Source organism: Mytilus galloprovincialis, chromosome 12 (genome assembly GCF_965363235.1).
Source record: "Mytilus galloprovincialis chromosome 12, xbMytGall1.hap1.1, whole genome shotgun sequence".
NCBI classification, from domain to species: Eukaryota; Metazoa; Mollusca; class Bivalvia; order Mytilida; family Mytilidae; genus Mytilus; species Mytilus galloprovincialis.
This window is the reverse complement of record NC_134849.1, coordinates 76,816,456-76,834,304: the sequence shown is the minus strand read 5'-3', so window position 1 is coordinate 76,834,304 and position 17,849 is coordinate 76,816,456. Positions and strand designations below refer to the sequence as shown.

Below are 17,849 nucleotides of genomic sequence, written 5' to 3'. Positions count from 1 at the left end.
ACAATGGGCTGTCTGAGAACTAACAAGAAAATTGCGATCGTGACATACCACAATGGACGGAAAAGACGTGACGTTAGCAACAATATTATTAAATTACCTTTTTTAGCCTTTACCAATAAAAATCTGCCTTAAAGTTATGATTAAAACACAAAAGAAGACTTTTTATTAAAATATAAGTCCATGTTATTAGGCTCCACTTATAAATAATAATTCAAAATTCCACTCCAAATAAGCTGGATGTCAGTAAAGTAGGTCATGATGTCTATTCCATGTCCAATATTTTGAAATTGAAAACCCTCTAATTCTAACATAAAACACAAACACAGAGTAATTTTTATTTTTATTTACTCAGAAAGACACATTTTATTCAATAACATAATGCATTACTCCATTACACAGTCTGTTTCACAGTTTCAGCAATTGCTTTTTTGATGGATACAAAAAACAATAATTCCTTCTTATTGTAAAATCTGCCATATGTCAATGAGACAGCAACCAATCAACAATAGAGGTCAACATTTTATTTTAAAATAGATAAGTGTCTCTATTACGTGTTGTTTTTATTTCATTTGTATTTTCATTTTTTGTAAAATATATCTGTTAATTATCTCCCCCTGTCAGAGTTATAATTCTACATTTGCCTCTTTTTTTTAGACAAATTTCAGTTTTGCCAGGGCCATGGTTTTTTAAATTGATGGTTTATTGATTTTCCCCATGAAAAAGTCGGGTCGGTCGGTCGGGGGAAAAAACAATATGTTTGTTATGCTATTTTGTCATCATTTCTTAGATTTTAGTTCGATGAAATTTTATTGCTCAGCTGTCATAAACATCGCATGACATTCTAATAATTTCCCATAAAAAAAGGGGGGGGGGGTGTGTGTGCATGGACAAAGACAAAATTAAATTGTCATTTCACAAACAAAAAAAAACAGATTCGCGTAGCTTTTAATTAATTCCAGAAAACTTGGTGAATTATGATCTTCAAGCACGAAAACTGATAAAGAAAAATATGTAAAAACGTCGTACGAAAATAATTTTCAACACACGTGTCAAAAAAGTAATAGACTCGTCCACTGGAAAAACAAGAATATCAGGTTAATCTGTGGTCATGCATTCCCATTTTTTTTTTATCCAAATGGACGATATTTTTTTATTATCTATGAAACAAGAAAATTCCAAATGATTATTTAATATTCAGTACTTTAACTTGATGTCTTCCACCTATTTCTAACAGATGATGCATCATACGGACTGATGACAAATACGGGAAACGAACATATTGTGCAATTGATTTTAAACACAGGTTACGTTTTGCAAAATTATTTGCACAAATGACATTTCAAGGTCAGTTATAATTGATTTGTCTATTTTTAGAAACGTAAACTTGAAGTTTTATTTTTTCACTACAGAAAGTGTTATCAATTTTGTTAGTGATTAATGCCTTTCATTTTATAAAAAAAGAATATTTTAATTATTTTTCAGGGATAATTAATGCGTTTGTTAGTGTCGGCGGGAATAAAAAAAGCATGAAAAGTCAAATTTTTTTTAATTCTGGAAATCGTCAAAATCGGGTCGGTGGATCCGTAAACCAACAAATTAAAAAATCCTGGCCTAAATGATCCAATGTAGTTCACATACAATTAAACGTTTATTAAAAATTATTTTCAGTTTGAACATAGAATTCTATTATGTCTATTTTTGTTTTTTTATTTGATAATTGTCCAGTCCTTGTGATCATTGTCCAGTCCTTGTGACCATTGTCCAGTCAATGTGCTTATTGTCCAGTTCCTATTATAGGTAAGTGTACATTGTATTTTGAACTAGATAGGATCATTTACTACTGAAATTTATTTTAAAAAAAGAGGCAAATGTAGAATTTTAACTCTGACAAGGGGAGATAATTAACATATATTTTACATTCAAAATATCACAACACCAGTTTTTTTATGTAATAAACAAGACCCTAAAACATCTTGTAAAAGTGAAAGTTTAGAGGTCTATATCAATGAGACAGCAACCAATCAATGAAAGAGGTCAAATTTGTATCAAACAATACACCAGCATCTTTATAATATGTTATAATTATATTCCAACCTGAAATAGAAATATTGATATTCTCATTTTAAACATATATCATCAGTATTCATTTGATCCCTGTCCAGTCAAGTCAATCCCTGTCCATTCGATTTGATCCCTGTCCAGTCAAGTTGATCCTTGTCCAGTCAAGATGATCCTAGTCCAGTCAAGTCCAGTGGATTTGATCCCTGTCCAGTCAATTTGTTTCGAATGTAAAATATTCAAACTCTATAAGGGGAGATAATCAACAAAATAGTTTTAGCATTCATCATATTCAAGACCAATATTTTATAGTAAACAAGACACACACGAACATGACATCATTGCAAAATTATTTTCCTTCAAAAATTGATAGGTTACACTTATGTGTGAACTTTGGGTAAAGGATAGACAAAAATATTGAGGGCTAAGGCTACATTGTGTACCTTACACTGATATGAACTTTATATTCAACAGGTACAACACAACATTTTAACTCCCGCTATATTTCAACAGTATATATCGATGAGAACGCAACCCAACAAAGCAAGAATGGAAATATGTAGAGGTCAATATATAGTCAATAAATACAAAATATCTTCAAATGACAAGGTCTAGATTTTCATGACGCTGGCCATAAAAGTAAGGGTTTATTGATATTAATGAAATAATTAAAAAATATATCTTTTTATTGTTCATAGTTATTTTATTGAAACAGGAGATGACAGTAAACACACAAACATTGGTATGTTTATAAGGAACATTCATATAGTTACAGAAAATAAGAAGTACTAATAAAGTATTATGAAGTGATACATATATATTTAACATATATCATGGTTAAACAAGTAAATATGATTTATTAATATTTTTCAGAGATGCTTTAGATGATGGCATTTTCTTTCTGATAAATTAAGCTGACCTCAGACGTACTCCCATCAGTTTTAATCGAATTAGTATGTATTGTATAATATATGTTTTTAACTCGCCTGGCTATTCTCATCACTTCACGTCCATCGTCCATTGTTGTCGTTGTTAACTTTTACAAAAATCTTCTCCGCTGAAACTATAAGGCCCAATTTAACCAAACTTGGCCACAATCATCATTAGAGTATCTAGTTTAAAAAAGATGTTAGATGACCCTGCCTGCCAGCCAACATGGCTGACACAGCTAAAAATAGAACATAGGTGTAAAATACCTATTACGTGTCAGCGGCTTAAAATATTTGTATAAAGCTTTATATTTCAGAAGGTTCAATATCAAGTTTCAGTAGTAAAGTCCTTTTCTGAAATACTACTAGCAATATGTCAGCTGTAGTTAGTGTATGGAATTAATTTAAGGTGTACACGTCGGTCAGGCAGGGTTCATCTGACCTTGAGCTCATTTTCATGGTTCATTCGTCAATGATAAGTTTTCCTGGTTAGTTCTGTTTCTCAGATACTATAAGCAATAAGGTTTACTATATTTGATGTATAGATGATTGTAATGTGAACATGTCTGTCAGGCAGGGTTCATCTGACTTTGACTTCATTTCCATGGTACATTTGTCAATATTCAGTTTTCATGGTTGTGTCTGTTTCTTGTTTACTATGGCAATAGATCAACTATATTTGGTGTATGTAATAAGTGTAGAATGTACATGTCTGTCTGGCTTGGTTTATCTGACCTTGACCTCATTTTCATGGATCATTGATAATGTTAAGTTTAAATCATATTTGTAGTAATGCTTCATTCATCTTTATGTCACTATCAACATATAGTAAATCATAAAAAGTAAAGCAGGCAGGACGTTTCAGCATGTGCATTCTTGCTTTATTACCAGTAGCGTGTGTTTGAGGATGGAAAGGGGTCAGCAGGGAGATAGTCATTTATTACATGAATTGATAATGTGATTTTTAGCTCACCTGGCCCGAAGGGCCAAGTGAGCTTTTCTCATCACTTTGCGTCCGGCGTCTGTCGTCGTCCGTCGTCGTCGTCCGTCGTCGTCCTGCGTCCGGCGTTAACTTTTACAAAAATCTTCTCCTCTGAAACTACTGGGCCAAATTTAACCAAACTTGGCCACAATCATCATTGGGGTATCTAGTTTAAAAATTGTGTCCGGTGACCCCGGCAACTAACCAAGATGGCCGCCATGGCTATAAATAGAACATAGGGGTAAAATGCAGTTTTTGGCTTATAACTCAAAAACCAAAGCATTTAGGGCAAATCTGACATGGGGTAATATTGTTAATCAGGTTAAGATCTATCTGCCCTGAAATTTTCAGATGAATCTGACATTCCGTTGTTAGGTTGCTGCCCCTGAATTGGTAATTTTAAGGAAATTTTGTTGTTTTTGGTTATTATCTTGAATATTATTTTAGATAGAGATAAACTGTAAAATGCAATAATGTTCAGCAAAGTAAGATCTACAAAAAAGTCAACATGACCAAAATGATCAGTTGACCACTTTAGGAGTTATTGCCCTTTATAGTCAATTTTTAACCATTTTTCGTAAATCTTAGTAATCTTTTAGAAAAATCTTCTCCCCTGAAACTGCTGGGCCAAATTATTTGAAACTTGGCCACAATCATCATTGGGGTATCTAGTTTAAAAATTGTGTCCGGTGACCTGGCCATCAAACCAAGATGGCCGCCACGGCTAAAAATAGAACATAGGGGTAAAATGCAGTTTTTGGCTTATAACTCAAAAACCAAATAATTTAGAGAAAATCTGACATGAAGTAAAATTGTTAATCAGGTCAAGATCTATCTGCCCTGAAATTTTCAGATGAATTGGACAACCTGTTTTTGGGTTGCGGCCCCTGAATTGGTAATTTTAAGGAAATTTTGCTGTTTTTGGTTATTATATTGAATATTATTATAGATATAGGTAAACTGTAAACAGCAATAATGTTCAGCAAAGTAAGATCTACAAATAAGTCAACATGAACGAAATGGTCAATTGACCCCTGTAGGAGTTATTGACCTTTGTAGTCAATTTTCAATCTGCTTCCTTTGTTTAATATTCACATAGACCAAGGTGAGCGACACAGGCTCTTTAGAGCCTCTAGTTTAATGCCCCCACCGTAGCAGAGGGGCATTAAGTTTTACTCTTGTCCGTCTGTACATACCGAAATCGGTTTCCGTTCTCTCATTTTAGTTTGCCTCAACTGAATGTTATGAAACATATACACAATGCTTATTACCATAAAACACAGATCAAGTTTGAATTTTACTGGCGTCACTTTTACCGTTCTTGAGTTATGTCCCTTATAATATTGTATGCAAGTAGGGGCATCATCTGTGTCCCATGGACACATTCCCCATTTATTTGTTTTACTTATTCTTATAAATATAGATTAATGTTCAGTGCAATTACTAGTACCTATATAGATATTAAACTTTTTCTTGCAATTGTGTAGTTAATTTTTGGTAAGTACATATTTAATGTCTTTATTTTAAGTAAGTAGGTTTGATTTAAGACTTAAATTATTTATTTAATAAGCAAAGCAGTGAAACATGTAACAAAAACAAGAATGTGTGGTATGATTGCAAATTAGACAACTTTCTATCAGAAAAGTGAATGTCGTGTATGATCTCTTGTCACCAAAATGAGGTAAAACCATTCTCCTTTAACAGTCAGAGCTCTGACATAAACAAGTCAGAATAAAATGACTTCTTCAAGTCAGAAAATGTTTTGACATTCTGACCTGTACGGGTCAATTTTTGTTTTGCGTAGTTTTCCATCGAGTCCGTCAAACCAGAAGATATTTTGAATTTGCCGCCGATCTAAGACACATACGATCACGTGGTTTTTTGCGAGAGATCACGTGTTTGAGAGTCGTTGTTTTGGGAGTTTCTCGAACGAGAAGTTATTGAAAATATAGTGATTATTTACGTTTTTTTATTGAAAATCTAGGTCAATATGGTCATTTTCAGAAGTTAATACATATTACCTCCGTATTTTCATGGCCATTTTAATATTTTTTGCGTGTGAAGAAGGTCTTTGCAAGTGATTTTGTTGCTGTTTCATGAAGGCGCGTGACCTGTAAATACGGACGCGTGGCCTTTGAGATGACCTGGTGTCTGACAATTCTGACTTGTTCAGGTCAGAAAATGTTGTTATGATAATGAACTGTTATTTTCGGGAGACAACTCGTGTTGTCTTAAACAGTATTAACATTAATAACCAGTCAGTGCAATTTTAAAAGTAAAATTATTGCTTCGAGCTGAACATCATCACGTGATTTTTCTATTTTTAAACTCAATCATGAATTGACTTTTTAACCTTTCCGAGTTTGCGGCTTATAAATATATTTGTTTTTTCATTTCTCCCAATGAGAAAAACGATCTTTTGAATATTGATATTAATGAAAATGAAATGAAATCGGAATAATTTTAATAAAGGAAAAGGGAAGGGAGGGTTTAACTAAAAGAACCGAAATATTTTTTTATTTTTATTTTAAAAATGATTTTAACTTGAGAACATTATAAAGAGATTCACAAAACGGGTTTTTCAATTATGAACATGGAATATGATATTAAAAACAAATCAAATGAAATGTAGGGTAAGGCTCCAGTGATCACCCTACCCCTGTCATTTGACAATGTTGAACAGTCGAGATCCCTGCCCCCTTAACTCAATTTTTTCTCTCTGTAAAGTATAATGAAATATACCAAGCTAGTCTCTATGGGTCGCCCCACCCCTTGTCATTTGAGAATGATCTTATATCTTGAAAATTGTCGAGATCCCCACCTGTAAACGGCCATATATATTCCTTTTTAAAATGTCAAATTGATTTGAATGAAATATACCGGGCTAGTCTCTGGGTTTACCCCTCCCCTGCCATTTGCGAATGTTCTTATATTTTGTAAACGGTCGAGATCCCCACCCCTAAACTATATATATTCTTGTATGGGAAAATAAAACAAACCAAATGTAATATAGGGGAAGTCCCTTGAGGGGGGGGGGGGGGTGTTCACCCCTACAGTGTGAAAACATGTAAATGGTCAAGATCCCCACCCCTGAACCATATATATTAGTGTAAGGGACAACAAGACAAATCAAATGAAATAAAGATAAAGTCCCTTGGGGTCACCCCACCCCCTCATGTTTGAAAACATGTAAACGGTTGAGATCCCCACCCCTTAAGCCTATATATTATTATATGGGACAATACAACAAATCAAATGAAATAAAGGGAAAGTCCATGGGGTCATCCCCAACCCCTTTTTTGAAATGGTCTGGATCACCACCCCTAAACCATATAATATTCCTGTTCGTCATTTCAAGAAGATTTGAATGACATTTGAAATTGATCGCCCTGAAGATCATAAAAAACATTTTATTAAAATAAAGTATGTCAATAAAGGTTTTGATTTTGTAAATATTGCCGGTATTTTTAACGACCATTCTGTTAAAGACCAAATTCCTGGATATTTTGATAATACTGAACTCCCTCTCATTTGTTATATTTACAAGAAATCTACCCGAAAATATGTGTTTAATTATAGCCAATTGTGTAAAGATGTAAATATCACTGAAAATACACCTATGTCGTGTAATTGCAGTAATTCAGAATACACCTATGGACCAATTTCCCATGTTATAACAGGAGACCTTAACATCGTTCGCGACCGAGAGTTAAAATCATTCCTCAGTAAAGGACCTAAATATCGTCCCCCGTCAACTATTAACTGGAATGAGTGTCGTAATATCATCAACGACTCACTCCGCGCCTACTGTTTGAAATGGGTAAAACGGGAAAAAGCTGACAAAAAATCTTTGGACTCTTTTTTTAATTCAGTAATGAAGATAGTTGATATTCGAATACAACATTTTAAAGAACATTTTACCCTCAACAAAAACTATAAAAACCCTATTTCGCGTATCAAAAATAAACTAACAGAACTAGCCAAGGAATTTGTTTTTGTCCCGGCTGATAAAGCTGCTAATAATATCATTATTGTTTGACGTAAATTTTATATAGAGGTTCTGCAAAAGGAAATCACGAATTCACCAACATTCCAACTGACTTCATTTTCAGAAAACGACATCTGTAACAAACATAAACTTTTAGCTACTTCTTTACAAGCAGAACCAAACACAATGAAAGTCCCAACTATGTACTGGCTTCCGAAGCTGCACAAAAAACCTTACAAATATAGATTTATTTCATCTTCCAGCCATTGTTCAACTACTAAATTGTCTGTTTTACTTACTAGTACACTTGGTACAATAAAAAACCTGATAATAAATTGTTCAAATAAGGCCTTTGAAAATAGTGGAATTAATTACTTTTGGAGTGTCAAAAACTCGTTGGAAGTACTTGATAAATTGCATGCATATATTGGTGATTTTGAATCTGTTCAAAGTTTTGATTTTTCTACCCTATATACCACTTTGCCTCATATTCTTATTAAGAAAAAATTCACATCCCTAATTAACTGGGCATTTAAAAAGTCGGAATGCGAGTACATATGTTCAAACTCTTTTAGATCATTTTTTAGTAGCAATAAACAAAAGAACTATGTCAATTGGACATGCTTTGATACTATTTATGCACTTGAATTTTTACTTGATAACATTTTTGTTCGCTTTGGAGATTCCGTATATCGTCAAGTTATTGGAATTCCAATGGGGACTAACTGTGCACCACTTATTGCGGACCTGTTTTTGTATTGTTATGAGTTACAATTTATGACTAAAATTAGCAAAGACCCATCAAAACAACATTTGATACAAAAATTTAACAATACTTTTAGATATTTGGATGATATATTGGCTCTAAATAATGACGACTTCAGTATGTATACTAAAGAAATTTATCCTGTAGAACTTACTTTAAATAAAGCTAATGATAACAATGACCACTGCCCTTTCCTCGATCTTGATATCTATATCATAAACGGGAAGCTTAATACAAAAATTTATGATAAAAGAGATGATTTTTCATTTCCTATTGTTAATTATCCATTTTTAGATGGTGACGTTCCCTTGTCACCATCTTATGGTGTTTATATATCTCAACTTGTAAGATTCGCTCGTGTATGTAACAATGTATTAGATTTTAGCGAGAGAAATTTATGTATTACTGAAAAATTATTACACCAGGGTTTTCGATATCACAAACTGGTCAAAACATTTACTAAATTTTATCACCGGTATAAGGAAATAATTCGTAAATATAACTCAACATGCAGACATCTTATACGTTCAGGTATTTCACATCCAAAATTTTATGGAAATATTCTTTATAAAGCACAAAAATGTCAGTATTCTCCTCAGAAACTAACAAAACCTTTAAATAGACTTATTAAAAGGGGATATAGTTACGATACTGTTGTCAGGTCATTAAAGATTGCATATTTTGGCTTTAACATTGATTCACTGATAGGGTCTTTGCATCGGAACTAAACACATTTATTTCTAAAAAAACAGTTGTTGGCATGACACGGGTTATGTTCTTCTCGTATATTTTATGATAGTATGATACTAAACCCCTAACGGGAGGGATTGTACCTGATATTCATATGATGAAGACATAATCTTTCAATCAGTTTAATTGAGGTCTGGAGCTGGCATGTCAGTTAACTGCTAGTAGTCTGTTGTTATTTATGTATTATTGTCATTTTATTTATTTTCTTTTGTTACATCTTTTGACATCAGACTCGGACTTCTCTTGAACTGAATTTTAATGTGCGTATTGTTATTCTTTTACTTTTCTACATTGGCTAGAGGTATAGGGGGAGGGTTGAGATCTCATAAACATGTTTAACCCCGCCGCAATTTTGCGCCTGTCCCAAGTCAGGAGCCTCTGGCCTTTGTTAGTCTTGTATGATTTTAATTTTTAGTTTCTTGTGTATAATTCGGAGTTTAGTATGACGTCCATTATCACTGTACTATTATGCATATTTTAGGGGCCAGCTGAAGGACACCTACGGGTGCGGGAATTCTCGCTACATTGAAGACCCATTGGTTGCCTTCGGCTGTTGTTTGCTCTATGGTCGGGTGGTTGTCGCTTTGACATATTCACCATTTCCTTTCTCAATTTTATGTACAGGGTCAATCCCTAATTATATGGCATATATGTTTTCCTATGAAGTTACACATCTATAATTCTTACCCCAGATGCTTAGCCACATAAAGCATTAACCTTTTATTTGAAATATAGATAGTCTTTGTTTCTACAGAAGTGAGAAGAACATTGGAAGTCAGTATGTTCTGACTTATAAAAGTCTGAATGTTCTGACTTATGAAAGTCAGAATGTTCTGACTTATGAAAGTCAGAATGTTCTGACTTATGAAAGTCTGAATGTTCTGACTTATGAAAGTCTGAATGTTCTGACTTTAATTTAATAAGGCCAGAAAGACTCAGAATGGTCTGAAGATAATGACTTGTTTTTAATGTTTAGAGTATTTAAGAATATGAATGCTCTTGTCATGCTAGTACCATAAGAAACCCTGACAAGATTTTGTTCCCAAAAAAATATATATTAAGAATAACAAGTGTACAATTGAACATAAATTACAAAGTTATAAATGTTGCTAAAAAATCTATTTAAAAAACACCCAATAGATAGTTGTAGTGAAAATATAAAGTATTTATATGTACCACTTCTTGAAGGACAACAAAGTCACCAAACTTAGTCTGATTTTCATAGTATTTTCTCCTCAACATTTTTTTAATAGAACATGATTTGACCTGTTTAAGTCAGTTTACAGAAAAAAAATCCGATCAAACTAGGTTTCTTCATCTTAGCCCCCCCCCTTTTTTTCTCGTTATCTGAATCTGCTACTGTTAGGATAATTAATTTTTTTTAAGAAACAATTCAGTCAAATGGTTTTTAGAATAATGATTGTTTACAACCAAAAGTTCTATATGTTAACTTTACAGAAAAAAAAGTCATGAAAATACAGAAATAAAATAAATTTTTAAGATATAAATTTGATGAAATTTGTTAAAAAAAAATACATTTGAATATAAAATATACCAAATACATTTTTTTTTATAGTCCTCAATATTGTGACTTGAGGGGACCATATTTCATCAGTCTTTTATCTGGTTTGTCATACATTTTAAAATCAATATGAAAATCCTAGACTTAAAAGTCGACATAAGTTTAGTTTTGACTGACTCTCTGAAGTCAGAACATGATTTGACCTGTTAAAGTCAGTTTACAGAGAAAATTAAATCCAATCAAAACTAGGTCTTCTTCTTCTAAGCCCCCCCCCCCCTTTTCCCTTTTATCTGAATCTGCTACTGTTGAGTTAATTAATTGATAAGTTTATTAGAAACAATTCAGTCAAATGGTATAAAATAATATATTTTACAACCAAAAGTTCCATGTGTTAACTTAACAGAAAAGAAAGGTCATGAAAATACAGAAATATAATAAAATTTAAAGATGATTTGATGAAATTTGTAAACAAAATATATTTGAATATAAAATATTAGTTCTCATTATTGTGACTTTATTATTGGGTGTCTTTTATCTGATTTTCCCATACGTTCTTAAATGCATATATTTATGACAATGCCGGACTTAACAGTTGTAATAATAAGTTAAAGTGAAGTTTTTGACTGACTCTTTGAAGTCAGAACATAATTTGACCAGTTTAAAACAAAATACATTTAAATATTGAATAATCAATATGCAAAATAAACTTTTTTATAGTCCTCATTAATTATTGCGCTGTATGGGGACCTTATTTCCTCTGTCTTTTATTTGGCTTTTCCGTACATTTTTAAATCAATACGAAGAAACTAGACTTAAAAGTTGAAATAAGTTTAGATGGGACTGACTTTTTGAAGTCAGAACACTATTTGACCTGTTAAAGTCAGTTGACAGGAAAAAAATGTCCAATCAAAGTTAGGTGTTCTTCCTCTAATCCCCCTCCCCACTAAATATCAATCTGCTACTGTTGAGTTAATTAATTACTGATTTTTTTTTAGAAACAATTCAGTCAAATGGTTATTAAAATATAATTTTTTTTTTGCAACCACAATTAAGTTCCATGTGTTAACTTAACAGAAAAGAAAAGTCATGAAAATACAGAAATAATACAATATTTTTTTTTTTTTTTTTTAGATAATTTGATGAAAATCTTTAAAAAACAAAATGCATTTGAATATTGAATATATCAAATAAAAATGTTCCATACATTTTAAATCAATATGAAAATCCTGGACTTAAAAGTTGAAATAAGTTTAGTTTTGACAGACTCTTTGAAGTCAGAACATGATTTGACCTGTTAAAGTCAGTTTACAGAAAAAAAAATCCAATCAAACTATGTTTCTTCATCTTAGCCCCCACCCCCTTTTTCCCTTATTTGAATCTGCTACTGTTGAGTTAAAAAAAAATTAAGAAACAATTCAGTCAAATGGTTTTTAGAATAATGTTTTTTACAACCAAAAGTTCTATTTGTTAACTTAACAGAAAAAAAGTCATGAAAATACGGAAATAGAATAAATTTTTAAGATATTAATTTGATGAAATTTGTTAACAAAATACATTTGAATATAAAATATACCAAATACATTTTTGTATAGGACTCATTATTGTGACTTAAGGGGACCTTATTTCATCAGTCTTTTATCTGGTTTCCCATACATTTTAAAATCAATATGAAAATCCTAGACTTAAAAGTTGAAATAAGTTTAGTTTTGACTGACTCTTTGAAGTCAGAACATGATTTGACCTGTTAAAGTCAGTTTACAGAGAAAATTAAATCCAATCAAAACTAGGTCTTCTTCTTCTAAGCCCCCCCCCCTTTTCCCTTTTATCTGAATCTGCTACTGTTGAGTTAATTAATTGATAGGTTTATTAGAAACAATTCAGTCAAATGGTTTAAAATAATATATTATATAGACTAAAAAGTTGTAATAATTAGCTAAATTGAAGTTTTTGACTGACTCTTTGAAGTCAGAACATAATTTGACCGGTTTAAAACAAAATACATTTAAATATATTGAATATGCAAAATAAACTTTTTTATAGTCCTCATTATTGTGCCGTATGGGGACCTGATTTCCTCTGTCTTTTATCTGGCTTTTCCGTACATTTTTAAATCAATATGAAAAAAACTAGACTTAAAAGTTGAAATAAGTTTAGTTGGGACTGACTCTTTGAAGTCAGAACACGATTTGACCTGTTAAAGTCAGTTGACAGAAAAAAAAAAGTTCAATCAAAACTAAGTCTTCCTCCTTTAAGCCCCCTCCATATCTGAATCTGCTACTGTTGAGTTAATTAATTCATAATTTTTTTTAAGAAACAATTCAGTCAAATGGTTTTTAAAATAATGTTTTTTAAAACCGAAAGTTCCAAATGTTAATTTAACAGAAAAAAAGTCATGAAAATACAGAAATATAATAAAAAATTTTAAAGAATTTGGAGAAATTTGTTAACAAAATACATTTGAATATTAAATAATAGTATACCAAATACACTTTTTTACAGTCCACATTTTTATTATTGGGTGTCTTTTATCTGAGTTTCTTATACATTCTTAAATGCATATGACAATCCCAGACTTAAAGTTGCAATACTTAATTAAAGTATAGTTTTTTACTGACTCCTTGAAGTCAGAACATAATGTGACTTGTTCAAGTCAGTTTGCACAACAGGATTTACCTCAATGAAATATTAAGATATCAAAAATATACCAAATTATCTTTTATATATATAGTTCTTATAATTGTGACTTAATTTTTTGTGATTTTTTTTCCTACTTGTATCCATACATTCTAACAATCACATCACATCACAATCATGATAATGCACAACTTTTACAGAACTTTGCAAGCCATTTAGTTTTTGACAGACTCTTTTAAGTCAGAACATGATTTGACCTGTTTAAGTCAATTTGTCCGAACATGCCCATTTGACCTGTTTAAGTCAATTTGTCTGAACATGATTTGACCTGTTCAAGTCAGATTGCAGAACAAATTTTCCAATCAAAGCTAGGTGTACCTCCTTTAAGCCCTGCTTCTGAATCTGCCATTTGTGAATTTATTTGATAAATGTTTAGAAACAATTAAGTCAAATGGTTATTTATTTTAGGGGATCTTACATATATTTCTTATGTCTGACGTTCCCATACTTTCATTTAATATCATATGTCAGTGCCCCACTCTAAAAATTTCAATAAATTTAGTTTTGGGCTGCCTGTTTTAAGTCAAAACATGATTTGACCTGTTTAAAAGAAAATGCATTTAAATATTGAATATACCAAATATTTTTTTTTTTTTGTCCTCATTGTGACTTTAGGGGACCTTAATATTTTCTCTGTCCCATATCTGGCTTTCTCATACATTTTTAAATCAATATGACAGTACTAGACTTAAAGGTTGAAATAAGTTTAGTTTTGACTGACTCTTTGAAGTCAGAACATAGTGTGACTTGTTTGAGTCAGTTTGCACAACAGTATTTACCTCAATGAAATATTAAAATAATAAATGTTTTGCTCTTGATAAATTTAGCTAAAAGTGGATGAGAATAGATCCCTTATTTTTTCCTTGGAAGATTTGAAGTATTGTCATGGTACTAGTTAATGTATCCAACATTGTATTTTGTAAATCTTTTGATATTGACAGAAAATTGTATGATCCATTTTTTCTGCTTTGGTTTTTGTTTGTATTTGGAAATGATTGAATTTGATGAGATAAATATATTATGTTAAGATTCTGGAAAGAAGAAGGTATGATGAGCCCCACTTTTTAAACTCTTTGATTCGAAACTAGTAATCACTATATTTTATGGAGATTGATAACAAAGTGGTAGAAATGACTGCTTACAGTCAGAACAAAAATGACCTCTCTAAGTCAAAATGCATTAAAAAGGGACATAAATCTTATTAGAATATGAAGATATTAAGTAATAATATTTTATGCAAAAGCTGACCTGTGGAAGTCATTTTATGATAAATTAAAGTCTGACATAAACTGACCTGTACAGGTCATATTCTGTTGAGTGCAAGAAGGGAGACAACACTTACATCAAATTATATCTGACCTATGGAAGTCATTTTATTCTGACTTGTTTATGTCAGAGCTCTGACTGTTTAAGGATAGTGAAAATAATAGCCATCATTTAAATTTTTTAAACATAGCATGCGTTAAGTTCCTTTTACATTTATCCTCGACAGTTATGTCCCTTTAATAATTAAGTAGAGGATAACTATGCAGCTATTGGTTGACGACATGAATTGGTTTTGTATATCTGAAAGGATTAGGTCAGTATTCATGGTATTTACAAGTTCAAAATTGACAAAAACAGTTTTTGTTTTTCAGTTGCAGGTAACATGTGTAACAGTAACAATAATTACTCTGACAACAGTCTATAAATATGTTTTTTTCTATTTTAGGAAATAATGGAAGATTGGAATCATGTAAGATTTTTTTCTTCTTTCAAGTCAAAACATTCTTGTGCTTTTTGATAGATAATATAAGCATGTGATAATTTGTAGGGATGTCAACTAGTACTCAAATACTGCATACTTCAAAATGATACTTGATTAATTGGTTTCCTGGACCAGCACTTTTGGCATATATACAAAAGAAGATGTGGTATGATTGTCAATAAAGAGACCAAATGATACAGAAATAACAACTATGGGTCACCATACGGCCTTTAACAATGAGAAAAGCCCATACCGCATAATCAGGTATAAAAGGCCCAGAAATTACAGAAGTAAAACAATTCAAACGAGAAAAATAACGGCTTAATTTATGTACAAAAAAATAAACAAAACACAAATATGAAACACATAAACGAACGACAACCACTGAATTACAGGCTCCTGACTTGTGACAGGCACATACAAAAGAGAATGTGATGGGTTAAACATAAATATGTTTTGTACGTTTCTGCAGCATATGTTAAGTCAGAACAAATAGTTTGGTTTGTATGGCTGTAATTAATGAAGTTGCAAAACAGAATTTCCTCTGAAAACTTTGACAAGATAATAGTTATCAAAGGTATCCAGATTATAATTTAGTACGCCAGAGGCGCGTTTCGTCTTCATAAGACTTATCAGTGACGTTCATATCAAATTATTTTTAAAGCCAAACAAGTACGAAGTTGAAGAGCATTAAGGATCCAAAATTCCAAAAAGTTATGCCAAATACGGCTAAGATAACATTTTTAAATACAAACAAATATGTTGCACTCTTTTATATCCCTCAGTGAATAATTGAAATATCAGTGACCAGTCTTTTGTTTACATTGAAAGTACATGTATAACATCTATAAGTTTCAGCAGTTTGGTGTTATTTCAAAAATTACTTCTTCTTCAAATTGTAAATTGAAAGTAGTTAACTATGACGTCATGTACATAACATTGTTACAGTTATTATAAAATTAACAAAATTGAAGCAAGATGTCTTTCTAATGTTATAAACTATAAAAAGGGGTGAGGTCCAAATGTAGAATTTGAGCATTATCTTTAAAATTATGTACGTAAATTCAGTTTATTTTCTTTTAAATTATTGATGTTTGAATGGTCTCACGAAAAATGACTTAAAAAAATGGTCTCCAGTTGAGCCATGGGATAGAGTAGAATGTCTCCCTTGTATTAACCATTAAAAATTTGTAATTTTAGAGTGTTTGATAATTATTGTCTGGTGTGAAAACCATTTCAGGTACTATACTTTTTACATTCTGTTAAATGTAAAATCTATTTTTTACTTACAGAAACTTAATGAAGCTGCTCAAAAGGGAAGAGAAGAAGAATTGAAGCTTTGCCTAGCGAATGGAGCAAACATTGATTATCAAGTAGGTAAACCTTTAACATTGAATATCAAGTAGGTAAACTTGTAACATTCAAGACAACTTTGTTTTAGTACTACAGAACATCAGATAAAAACAAACAACAATACAAACATAGAGGAATGTACATAGGCAGTATAAAACATACAAATACAAGGTACTTCAATACACAGGATATTGTACATAACCTGTACAGGACACACAAATGCAGGATACTTAAATAAAAAGCTAGGTTTGGTGAACAAGTTTTCTAAATAGTTCAACTACTGTACCACTTTCCTGCCAACACTGATCTTATGAGTTCGAGCATGCACGTGACAGGTATGTTCGACTCCGATTTTAATTGATTAGGATTTCCAGTTTTCTACCAAAAGTCATTGGGTCTCTCTGGGCACTAGACATATAACATGTCATGATGAAACACATCAACACACAGTATTGATGTTCAACAAAAAACACGAGACATGTTGACACAACACTGATGTTCAACACTGAACATGAGATACATCATAACACAACATTGATGCTCAACACAAACTATGAGGAACAATATGAGTCCAACACAAAACACAATACACATCATGACACAACACTTATGTTCAACACAGAACATGAGACATATCATGACACAACACTGGTGTTCATCACAGACCGGGAAACACATGACATAACACTGATGTTCATCACAACACATGAGCCACATCAAGACACAATACTGATGCTGAACAACAAACATGAGACACATGACACAACATTGTTGGCAAATACAAAAAAATGAGACACATGACACAATGTTGATATTCAATTCAAAACATGAGACATCATGACGCAGCACTGGTGTTTAACACATAACATGACACACAACAGTTATGTTCAACAAAAAAAAACATGATACATATCATGACACAACACTGGTGTTCATCACAGACCAGGAAACACATGACATAACACTGATGTTCATCACAACACATGAGCCACATCAAGACACAATACTGATGCTGAACAACAAACATGAGACACATGACACAACATTGTTGGCAAATACA

General features: G+C 31.8%; 1 protein-coding gene and 1 long non-coding RNA gene across 2 annotated transcripts in view; both read left to right on the top strand.

Moving 5' to 3' along the window:
* Positions 1–17,849, top strand: part of LOC143053769 (uncharacterized) — a 251,196-nt gene that overhangs the window by 119,412 nt on the left and 113,935 nt on the right. The window lies entirely within an intron of this gene.
* LOC143053908 (uncharacterized) lies at positions 2,938–16,811 on the top strand. The gene is made up of 3 exons (XR_012971503.1): positions 2,938–3,011; positions 15,401–15,424; positions 16,729–16,811. It is a non-coding gene; the product is annotated as an uncharacterized LOC143053908 (long non-coding RNA).